This window comes from Balaenoptera borealis (assembly GCF_965194805.1).
Source record: "Balaenoptera borealis genome assembly, chromosome: 3".
Classification (NCBI taxonomy): domain Eukaryota; kingdom Metazoa; phylum Chordata; class Mammalia; order Artiodactyla; family Balaenopteridae; genus Balaenoptera; species Balaenoptera borealis.
Genome location: NC_138866.1, coordinates 107,471,760 through 107,483,756, shown reverse-complemented (window position 1 = coordinate 107,483,756; position 11,997 = coordinate 107,471,760). Strand labels below are relative to the sequence as shown.

General features: G+C 40.8%; 1 long non-coding RNA gene and 1 pseudogene across 2 annotated transcripts in view; both read right to left on the bottom strand.

Annotated features, from left to right (window-relative positions):
- LOC309626871 overlaps nt 1-11,997 on the bottom strand; it is a 186,394-nt gene that overhangs the window by 46,893 nt on the left and 127,504 nt on the right. The window lies entirely within an intron of this gene.
- On the bottom strand, nt 406-11,931 carry LOC309626826 (glycine cleavage system H protein, mitochondrial pseudogene; annotated as a pseudogene). The gene has a single exon. The product of its transcript is annotated as a glycine cleavage system H protein, mitochondrial pseudogene (transcript).

The window sequence follows — 11,997 nt, the reverse complement described above, 5'->3', positions numbered from 1 at the left end:
CCAAAATAAATGGAAATCCGAAGGTGCAATTCTGGTGAATACAGTGGATGAATCAGAACTTCCCAGCCAATCTGTAACAGTTTTTGCCTTGGTATCAAAGAAACATGCAGTCTTGCATTATCCTGATGGAAGATTCTGCGTTTTCTGTTGACTAATTCTGGACGCTTTTCATCGAGTGCTGCTTTCAGTTGGTCTAACTGGAAGCAGTACTTGTTGGAATTAATCATTTAGTTTTCCGGAAGGAGCTCATGATAGAGGACTCCCTTCCAATCTGACCATATTCACACCATCACCTTCTTTGGATGAACACCGGCCTTTGGTGTTGTTGGTGGTGGTTCATTTCGCTTGCCCATGATCTCTTCCATTCCACATTATTGTATGGTATCCACTTTTTTTTTTAATTAATTAATTAATTTATTTATTATTTATTTTTAGTTGCATTGGGTCTTCGTTGCTGTGCGTGGGTTTTCTCTAGCTGCGGCGAGCGGGGGCTACTCTTCGTTGCGGTGCACAGGCTTCTCATTGCGGTGGCTTCTCTTGTTGCAGAGCATGGGCTCTAGATGTTTTGTGCACTGGGGTTGTGAGTATAATTATATTTTTGCTTTATTGTTATAATATTGTGGTATTATCAAAAGCTACAACTATTAAACAATCCTTACCACCTCTCAGGTCTTTGTAAACAGAAATGTTAAGAATGGTAAAGTGCTTTTATTAACTGATTTGACATGGTTAAAGCTGAATAATTTAATCCGTATTAGACATATTATGTTTTCATTTAAAATAGAAGTACTATTTTATGGTTTATCCCTCACTTCAACTAACCTAGAACCTTACAAATAAACTTTTTGATTCAATCTCTTGTTTAATGCATTGTAGTCCTTCTATATTTTTATTTGTTCCCTCCTGTCTTAGGTAACATTTATTGATCACTCTTCCTATATTCTAATTTAAATAAACTTTCTCATAGATTCCTCATAATCTTTATTGATAGTATTATCCCAGTTTTTTGGGGTCATTTTTTAAATTGAGGTATAATTGATACATATTAGTTTCAGGTGTACAACCTAATTATTTAACATTTGTATATATTGCAAAATGATCACCACAGTGAGTCTAATTAACATGTCGTGTGTTATCTCAATCTAACAGATGAAGAAACTAAGGCTCAGAACAGTTCTATGTCTTGGCTGCAATCACAGTCCTCATGGGTTTCAGAGCTAGAGTTGGTACTCAGTTCTGATTGCAAAGCCTGTGCTCTTTCCATTGTATTTACCATTGTCCTCTCTACATTTGGCAGAAAGAGTGGGAAAAGTTTGAAACAGTCATCAAAAGGAATCGAATAGAAAATTAACCAAGGATAAATTTCCTGAAGGCCAATGGCCCTTTACATTATGGTAAAATTCTACACGATCAATACACTTTTTCTCATTTCTTGGTCAAGTACTGCTTCAAAAAGGTATGCATATGGGGCGGATATGGAGTGAAGGGAGAATACTGCAGGCATAGAGAGCACCCCAAGCAAAAGCACAAACCAATATTGGACCAGTATGACTGGAGACAAGGTGAGTGGCTTGGTTTGGCGGGAGTTATTGGACTTCAAGGTAGGTGTTGCCTAGTGTCTTCCAACCCCACGAAAGGACGTCCAAGATAGAAAGTCAGAGAGACAGATTCTGAGATTCCTACACAAATGTTTAGGTCCTGGAGTGCCAAACGGGAACTCTTCTTTTCTGACACCAAGATTCCTCAGTCTGGGGTAGAGTCTTACACTCTTGGCTGTCAGGACTATCCTTCTGAATCACCAGAGATTTGATTGCTGTTTGTCAGACCTTCCTCACTTCTAATTTCTTATTCAGCTACCCACCTTTTTCTCCTGTTCCTGGGATTCTTTCCCTCAGACTTCCAGGACCTTCCTCCAACGGGAAAATTTCACAGTCAGATAGCCACTGTTGATGCAGAACTCAAGAACTTCAGGAGGCAAAAACTGTCCTGGGTCAGGTCAGAGCTGGAAACCTCACAGCTCTCCTAGAAGGCCCATAAACAGGCACTAGGACCATCTCAAGCTCAACCCAGGGAGCTGCTTAATTTGATCAAACATGCTAGATTATAAGCTACATGAGGGCAAGGGTGTTGGTTCTGTGCCTAGAACAAATAAAGTGCTTATTTACTGTTGAATTTTTATTAGGATTCATGTGGGTTATGTACTAGATTATCATAAAAGTCCAACAGCTCAGCTCATGGTCATGGTTTCTATATCCTTGAAGAATGCTTTTCTATTTCTGTTCTTGGTGACTTTCAGCAGCTGTTGTTCCAGATCACAGTGGAAGCATAAAGGGCCCAGTTTAATTTACATATCATTAATTGTGAATGAGACAATAAACAAATTATGATTTTCACCAGCACCCAGCTATCTTCCTCATTACTACCATGTTCTCTCCCTCAGTTGCTCTTATCACATTTCTGTCCCCTACCCTAACTGCCTACCTCTTCCTGATTTCTTTTCTCTCTTAACTAGCTAGAAGATAAATTTGCCATATTAAAATTAAAATGTCAGTGTTTGCAAGGTACTGCAGGGAACACAGAGAAGAGTAAAGTGCAAGCCGTGCCCTCAAGTTCAAAACAAGGAAGGGGAGACAAATAGGAACAAAATTATTTTAAGAGGCAGAACCTATAAAACATTGAGCACAAATAATACGATTAATTCAAAATGGGGATAGGTGAAGGAAGGCTTACTAGAAAGGGGACATTTGAGCTTTTAAAGGAAGGGTTAGATTTTGGCAAGCAGAGATGGCAAAGGCATTCAAGTAGAAACAATGAGAATAAATCTGTGGAAAAACAAAGCAGTCTGAGGCATTTGGATTATAGGAATGTTAAAGATAAAGCTGAAAAAGATCCAGAAAATGAGGAATCATGGAAAGTTTTTAAGAAGGATAATGACTTGGTTAGAACTTTGTTTTAGAAAGCTGACCCCTGGGGGCAGCACGAAGAATGGACTATGGAAAAAGTTTTCCCAGGTGAGACGTAACGAAAATCTGACTTGGATGAGTGTAGAGAATAAAAAAATGGAAACAGGTATGAGAGGCATTACTGGAAAAATGACAGAACCTTGATAAATGACTAAATATGGATGACAAGGGGAAACAACTGCAAGGTAACTTAAAAGTTTTGAGTGGTTAGGTTAAAATTTTCTTAAATGTTACCCAAAATAAGTAACTTTCAATGCGAATTTCTTTGGGGGTAGGGGCAGGTCACTTTTCTTACAAAAAGAAAGACTTTTTTCTCTGCCTTGCTTGCATCCATCTTGACCTACTACTTTCACCTCGACCAATATGTCACCGTAATCTATCCCATGAAGGTAACCTGGTTATCTGTTGCTGGCTGGGCAGGGTGCATGGGTTTGTCCCAGTCTAGGGCCTGTAAGCCTGCTCAGTAGCAGGGAGACCCATAGAGGTAGAAAGAAAGACCTTTCTAGTATCTTCATGAGCCTCCACTCAAAATGAGTCTCTAAAATCTGGACCTCAAGCTTGCAGATTATTCAAGTTCTTTTTGTTTGTTTTGTTCTTTTAATCTACTAAACGCCTTGTATAAGCAAGGCACTGTGCAGACTACTTAGAAGGAAAAAAAGAGGGCATTAAAAACTAGGTCCCTGCCCTCATGGTGCTTAAAATATAAGGTCCATGAAAGGATAACAATATAATTTACTCATCCTTAGAAAGTGAGTTAAAAAGTAAAAGGTCTGTTGAGGATAATAAACCATTGACTCAAGACTTTTAATATTATGCTGTTCGATTATTCATGCATTTCCTGTTCTCTGTTATACCAGATAAACATTGTAAGACACTCTGATTTTTGTATCATATCCTAATCAGCTTTTGTGGAATCTTGAGGAGCTACAGAATGCAGAGAATGTCCCAACTGGCATATCAAGCTGGCTTTTTAGTAACTGCCCCCATTCTGGGCTAAACTGTGCCTGTGGGGTGTGCAGGCCTACTGGGACATGACAGCCAATCCCACTCTCACACAGATGGTAGAGTGCAGACTGTGTCTCATTTCCCTTCAGTTTGTATTCCTTTTTCAATTTGTTCTTATTCTTTCCATTTCCACATCTTTCCTTTAGGAAACCTGTGCACCCTTGGAAAATACCACCATTCCAAGATCTAACTCATTAGCATGAGTGAGTTCAGGTTAATTCTGTACTTTTTAATGCTCAGGCCAGAGCCAGAGTGATGATCACTTATAGGTATCATATTTTGAGGAATGTTAATAAACTAGAAAATGATTAATAAACTAGAAATAGTTAATAAACTAGAAAACACCATATCCAGAAAATGGTGACAAGAATAGGTAAGAAGCTTAAGATCCAGTCTAAACAAAAGGGTTCTAAGGATATTCCACTTTGAGAAGACCCAAATAAATCAAGATGGCTGTCCTATAGTATCTGAAGAGCTAGCATATAGCAAGAAACCAGACTTATTTTTACATTGCTCCAAAATACAGAATAGGACCCTATGACTTATAGGAACATCTACCAAAGGAAGAGAATGATTTTTTTTTTAAGAGTTAATGATTTTAACTGTTTACAAAAGAAATGCACTTCTTCAGTAAGTAGTGACCTCATCATCCCTGGAAGAATATAACCATGGGCATAATTGGATTAGTCAGGGTTCTTCAGAGATAGACAGATAGATAGGGAATTGGCCCACACAATTATGGAAGCTAACAAGTCCTACAATCTCCAGTCTGCAAGCTGGAGACTCAGAAGAGCCAATGGTGTAGTTCCAGTCCAAGGCTGGTAGGCTAGCAACCCAGGAAGAGCCCATGTCTCAGTCTGAGTGCAGAGACAGGAGAAAAACAATGTCCCAACTTGAAAGCAGTGAAGAGGAGAAATTCTCCCTTACTCATGGGGTGTAGGAGGAGGGGAAGAGAGTCTTTTCGTTCTACTCAGGCCTTCAACTGATTGGATGAGGCCCACCTACATTAAGGAGACTGCTTTACACAGACTACAGATTTAAATCTTGATCTCATCTAGAAAACACCCCCTAAAATAGACCCAGAATAATGTTTCACCAAATGTCTGGGCACTCAGTGGTGCAAATTGACACATAAACTTTCACAATAACCATCTATTAAGAACACTGCAGGACTTCCCTGGTGGCGCAGTGGTTAAGAATCTGCCTGCGAATGCAGGGGACACGGGTTCAAGCCCTGGTCCGGGAAGATCCCACATGCTGCAGAGCAACTAAGCCTGTGCACCACAACTACTGAGACTGAGCTCTAGAGCCCGCAAGCCACAACTACTGAAGCCCGCGCACCTAGAGCCCATGCTCCACAACAAGAGAAGTCACTGCAATGAGAAGCCCACGCATCGAAACAAAGAGTAGCCCCTGCGCGCCGCAACTAGAGAAAGCCCGCGCGCAGCAATGAAGACCCAACACAGCCAAAAAATAAATTTTAAAAAAAGTTAAGAAAAAAAAAGAACACTGCAGAAAGAATTTCTAAATTACACAAAGATATAGCAGTCAAAGGAACAGAAATATCTCCATCACATAAGTTTCTTTTTCTCAAATATCAGTGTGGGGAAGTCAAAGTTCCTCCACCACTGATTCCTCTCATGATAACACTTGAGAAAATAAACCATTTGCACACATGACTTCTCCATATGCTAAACTTTGGCTTGGGGGGAAAAAATGTGTTCAGGAAGTTTGTACTAGGAATTATAACAAAGCAATGGCACTTGTTTTACCTTACTGTGATTAATTAAAGATGGTCACAATTTTTTTTTTGCTGCTGCTACTTCTATTAATAGGTACAGTCTTTTTCCCCTCCCCTTGAATCTGGGCTAGCCTTTCTTTGACTCACAGAACATGGCAGAAATGACACTGTGCCAGTTCCAGGCCTAGGTCTTAGGAAGCCTGGCAGTCTCTTCTTTCTTAGAGCTCTGAGTCACCATGTAAAGAAGTCTAGCTCTCCCTCACTAGAGAGACCACATCAAGAGAGATGCCCAGGGACTTCCCTGGTGGCACAGTGGTTAAGAATCTGCCTGCCAATGCAGGGGACACGGGTTCGAGCCCTGGTCCGGGAAGATCCCACATGCTGCTGAGCAACTAAGCCCATGAGCCACAACTACTGAGCCCACATGCCACAACTACTGAAGCCTGCGTGCCTAGGGCCCATGCTCCGCAACAACAGAAGCCACTGCATTGAGAAGCCCGTGCACTGAAACGAAGAGTAGCCCCCCTCGCCACAACTAGAGAAAGCCTGCGTGCAGCAACGAAAACCCAACACAGCCAAAAATAAATAAATTTAAAAAAAAAAAAGAGAGATGCCCAGTGAGTCTTCAGCTGTCCCAGCCAACCCAGCTAAAGCATCAGACATCTAAGGGAGGCCACGCTGGCATTCCATCCCAGTAGAGCTCCCAACTCAATACAGTCACATGAAGAACGCAGTGGTCACACCACACTGAGATATGAGCAGTTCCTGCCCAGCCCTGCCCATATTGTACAGTGATGACCAAATAAATATTGTGTCTAAGTCACTAAGATTTGGTGTGGTTTGTTACATAATAGGTAACAGATATATTTACCTGGGAGTATTCTCAATCCTTGCACCAAATAAGCTTTTTTGTTTGCTGGAAGTTTTTTTTCTTTTGCTGCATCAGGTCTTCGTTGCTGCGTGCAGGCTTTCTCTAGTTGTGGCGAGGGGGGCTACTCTTCGTTGTGGTGCACGGGCTTCTCACTGTGGTGGTTTCTCTTGTTGCGGAGCACAGGCTCTAGGCACACGGGCTTCAGTAGTTGTGGCACATGGGCTCAGTAGTTGTGGTGCACAGGCTTAGTTGCTCCGCAGCACGTGGGATCTTCCCAGACCAGGGATTGAACCCGTGTCCCCTGCACTGGCAGGCAGATTCTTAACCACTGCACCACCAGGGATATCCCTGCTGCAAGTCTTGCATCTTACTGTTTCCTATGGTGTCACGGCCTAGGAAAACATAGCACAGTAGCTAGGATTTATAATTATTTGTAAACTATGAACCTCAAAAACATTATTCTGGGACTTCCCTTGTGGTCCAGTGGTTAAGACTCTGTGCTTCCAACGCAGGGGGGCATGGGTTTGAACCCTGGTCGGGGAGCTAAGATCCCACATGCTGTGCAGCACAGCCAAAAAAAAAAAAAAAAAAAAAATTATTCTTGGAAAATTTTTCACACGGGCAACTTGAATGCCTGAGCCATTTCCAGATATTTTGGCATTTGGTTACCTGCTAAGGGCACAGTGGATTTAGTGCTGAACCATGGATCAGATGTAATGGAGAGCCCTGGGAAGGACTGAGACCAGTCTGATAGAATCTTTGGCTACAGAAGTCCAAGATGTCTGGAGACTGGGTCTTGACATAGGGGATAAGACAGGTTACTAACCGTGGTGTTTTAAAAATGTGTACACAAATTCTTGCTGTACCTTTCTTCAAATGTTGGAACCCAATCAACTCCTCTTGAGTATAGGCTATATTTAGTGACTTGCTTCTAATGTGGCAAGAATGAGAGTATACCTTCTGTGACTAGATGAAAAATATCACTGTGGCTTCCTACTTGCTCTCTCTCTGTGGTCATTTGCTCTGGGGAAGCCAGCTACCCTGTTGTGAAGACATCTGAGTCCCACATAACAAGGAAGTGAGGTCTCTTGGCCAACAGCCAATAAGGAACCGAAGTCTCCTATCAACAGCCATGTGAGTGAGCCATCGTGGAAACACATCTTCCAGACCCAGTAATGACGTCAGATGACTGCAGCCCCAGCTATCACCTTGACTGTAACTTCATGAGACTCCCTGAGCCAGAAGCACCAAGCTAAGCTGCTCCCAAATTCCTGACCCACAGAAACTAAGATGTTTGATGTTTAAGCCACTAAGTTTTAGGGTCACCAAACAATAGATAGGTAATACAAACCTTTGGGGTTTGGGGCGTGTGTGGCTAACAACAAAGTTCTAGGAACCCAGGTACACCATAGCTTATTCTCTGAGCAAATACTAACAGTACGGTAGTCTAGATAGCAGTTCAATAAAGATATCCATTCCTTTTTAAAGCCAGGATGGAAGACTTACCATATCTCTTCCAATTCCCTTGTCAAAAACTCTTCTTGAGAATCTAAAAAACAGAATCCTTAGGATAACAGGTTTGGAGCATTCCATATTATGAGCCAGATTGGAAATCTGAGTATCTTGAGCTGTGCTACCAGCCACACAGGCAATGGCAGAAGCCAAACTCTTCCTTTCTGTAACACAACATTATCAATAACAATCCGCGGAAGTTTACTCTCCAAAGCACCCCCCCACCCTGCACACATACTGTATACCACCACCTAAAGCAAAACTGACTCAGCGTAGCACACAATGAAAATGACTATTTAGTAAATCTAACCATTCTCGGTAGTGATGATAAAGGATTAAAGGAGACATGCAATTTCTTTGGGCTAATCAAAAGCTTCTCCTGGAAACCTACACCTTCCACACACTCTCGGTCTCTCTAAGAATAAGCCTAGAAGCAGCTAATACAATAACATAGGCAGCTCCGCAGTGTGCTTAATTAATCCTTAATGGGCACCAGATCCCTGCATAACACAATTTGATGGGGAGAAAAATTAGGAGAGATTGAGAAATTCTAGCTGTTAATCTCTCCTTAATATTTTCTTTTAGCTCAGAGAGGCAAATGGTTTCACATCCTGTGCCAAGTCTGATCTATTGGCAGCAGCTGCCTAAAACACAGCATTGGACGGTTTTTATGGGTAACTATGTGCCTGATGTGGCTTCAAAGCAAAGGAACATGTGCTGGGAATCTTCCATTCCTCTGGTAGAAGAAAAATTTGAAGGGCTGAAGAGGATTGTTCATTCTTATCTAGTAATCAGTCGCTTGGACTCAGTAAGAGTAAAGATTACAGCAAACACTGATCTATGGTTCAGCATCTCGCTATGCTACCATTTGTCAGCGAGGGCAAGGGTATTTGGGCGGTGGGGTGGGATGGAGCAAGCATTGGGAGAACGTATCTTCTTAAGTATGTCCTATATGCAAAGCTCTTTACACTCATCTCATTTAATTCTAATGACAAACTATTTCTGTTACAGATAAGAAAGATGAAGCTCAGAAAGGTTAAGTTTTTTAGAGTTACACAATTCTAAGCCCAAGTCTGTCTGCCACCAACGACTATATTCTTTTCAAAACTCCAAAAGATCAACTGTGTGGCCTGTGAATCTGTACAGAATACAGAGGAGAGAGAAGGCCCAGCAGGCCCAACCACAAAAGTGGTAACATTTATTTTTCTTAGAAAGAAATAGCTGTTTTGGACATAACTCTTAATTCAAGGAAATGAGTGAAATCTATAACTGAGAGAAAATATTTCAGTATTGATATATCCAATACTGTGACATGTCAAGTCTTGAATAAGCAAGAAAATTTACTGTTCCCAGAGGTTTTGGAAGTTAAATTAGAAATCAGGACACAAGGCTTCCCCGGTGGCACAGTGGTTAAGAACCCGCCTGCCAATGCAGGGGACACGGGTTCAAGCCCTGGTCCGGGAAGGTCCCACATGCCACGGAGCAGCTAAGCCCGCGCGCCACAACTAACCCTGCACTCTAGAGCCCGCGAGCCACAACTACTGAAGCCTGAGTGCCACAACTTCTGAAGCCCACGCGCCTAGAGCTCATGTTCTGCAACAAGAGAAGCCACCGCAATGAGAAGCCCGCGCACCGCAGCGAAGAGTAGCCCCAGCTCACCGCAACTAAAGCAAGCCCGCACGCGTAGCAACAAAGACCCAACGCAGCCAAAAATAAATAAACTAATTAATTAAAAAAAAATCAGGATGCAGTAATAACCAAAATGGGAAAAGAATTTGAAAAAGAATAGATCCATGTCTATGTATAACTGAATCACCCTGCTGTACACCTGAAACACAACATTGTAAATCAACTATACTCCAATATAAAATAAAAATTTTTTAAAAATCAGAGATATGGGGACATATGTATGTGTATAACTGATTCACTTTGTTATAAAGCAGAAACTAACACACCATTGTAAAGCAATTATACTCCAATAAAGATGTTTTAAAAAAAAATTCAGGATGCATTTTCTACAAAATTAAGCTATCTCCATTTATGAAAAACTAATAATAAAATGTCTACAGAGTTTACATTTTAATTTGTATTGCAAATAGCATTTTTAAAACAGAGCTAGTTTTCTGTCTGTCAAATAGTTATGGTTCAAATGATGAAATGTGCTAGCAGCTTAAACAAAATCACCAGATTAAAAAAATGTTTCAAATATCAGTTTATCACTTGCATATTAACAACGAATGAATGTAAGGATTTGCTGACAAAAGAGTTTTAAAGTATTTGGATAGCTATCACTGAAATTTTCGTTTTGATATAGATGTAGCAGGATATGGAAGACACCAAAACAAAGCACAGAAAAGTTAAAATACTAAAAATTATTTTCTTTCTCACTTGGTTCATTACTAATCACATTTTTCTGTAATTAATTGCAGTAGCTTAAGAAGCTCCTGAATTAACAATTCAGGTATATGCTACAAATACTTGCATAAAATAAATTTTAAAGTAATGATACTTCAGATTTTAAAAAAATCACTAGCAATCATTAAACAGGTCAATAAGTAGTTGTGCATCTAAATCTGATATAATATTAAAAAAAAGAGAGAAATCTATCTGTATTTGTGTTTTGGGGAGCATCAAGAGGACTCCATTGTATAGAATTCTCCCCATCTTACTCTTTGGCACAGACCCTGGGCTTTCCAGTGGTAAAGTCCTACATCCATCACAGGCTACCTGAAGATAAGCTACTAGCTCTTTTTTTTTTTTAAGAAGTTGAATATTTTATTATTAAACTGTTTCTTATTTTCCTGCAAGGCTGTTGCTTCACTGTATAAAAATAGCACCAGCAAACACAGTATATTGCAAAATTAAGATAGTAATGTTCTTCACTGCACACTATACAACTAACAAACTTTTCTCCACTGTCATTTATTTCCAGTGGCAAGTTCATTGAGTATTTTGACCCAAATCCAGGGATGGCTGTAAGCAAGTTACAATATTATATAAGGTTAAGATAGCAATGTTATCCTTGAATTACATAGTTTTTATAACTAGTTTTACCACAGATAATTTCAGGAATTCTGAGTATTATAACTGGAGACTAGCCTAAAAATCACAGGGTGTTGTGAAAAAGATGCATAGTGTTTATCTGAAATCATTAGGAAGTTAAGGGGTATTTTCTTCAGGCAACATTGTTTCAAGTAGTTTCTTTTGCTAAAAGTTGCTTTTTAAAAATCTATCCACCACTAATTTAATACAACTATGCTAGATTAAGTTGTTTTAAACTAGTTTATTTAGGGGTTCCATTTTCACTCCTCAATAGATTTTATGTATTTCTCATATGCTTCTTCACTCATTAGTTCATCTAGTTCTGAAGGGTTACTGAGTGTCATCTTGATCAGCCAACCATCTTCATAATAAGATTTGTTGACAAGTCCTGGATTTTCTGCTAGAGCTTCATTAATTTCAGTTACTTCTCCTGATAGAGGAGAATAGAGTTCACTAGCAGCTTTCACACTTCCCAAAGCACCAAATTCCTCTTGTTTGTTCAATTTTGTCCCAACTTCAGGCAGACTACAGTAAACAACATCTCCCAAAGCTTCCTGTGCAAAATTGCTGATCCCCACTGTTCCAACGCCGTTTTCTGTTGTTACCCATTCATGTTTGTCTGTGAATTTACGACCGGACAGCAGAGCAGGGCCGGTGCGCAGCACCCGGACGGCGCCCGCCCGCAGTCCCCAGGGCCGCGGCGGGCAGGGCGCGTTGGGCGCAGAGATGGCGCACAGGCTGCAGATCGCGGCCCGCACGCTGCACGCCACTCGCAGCGCCATGTTCGCAGGAGGCTACTAGCTCTTGCCCCCAGTAAGATGGCAAACAAAGTCTCTCTCTCTCTTTTTCTCTCTCTCATTCTG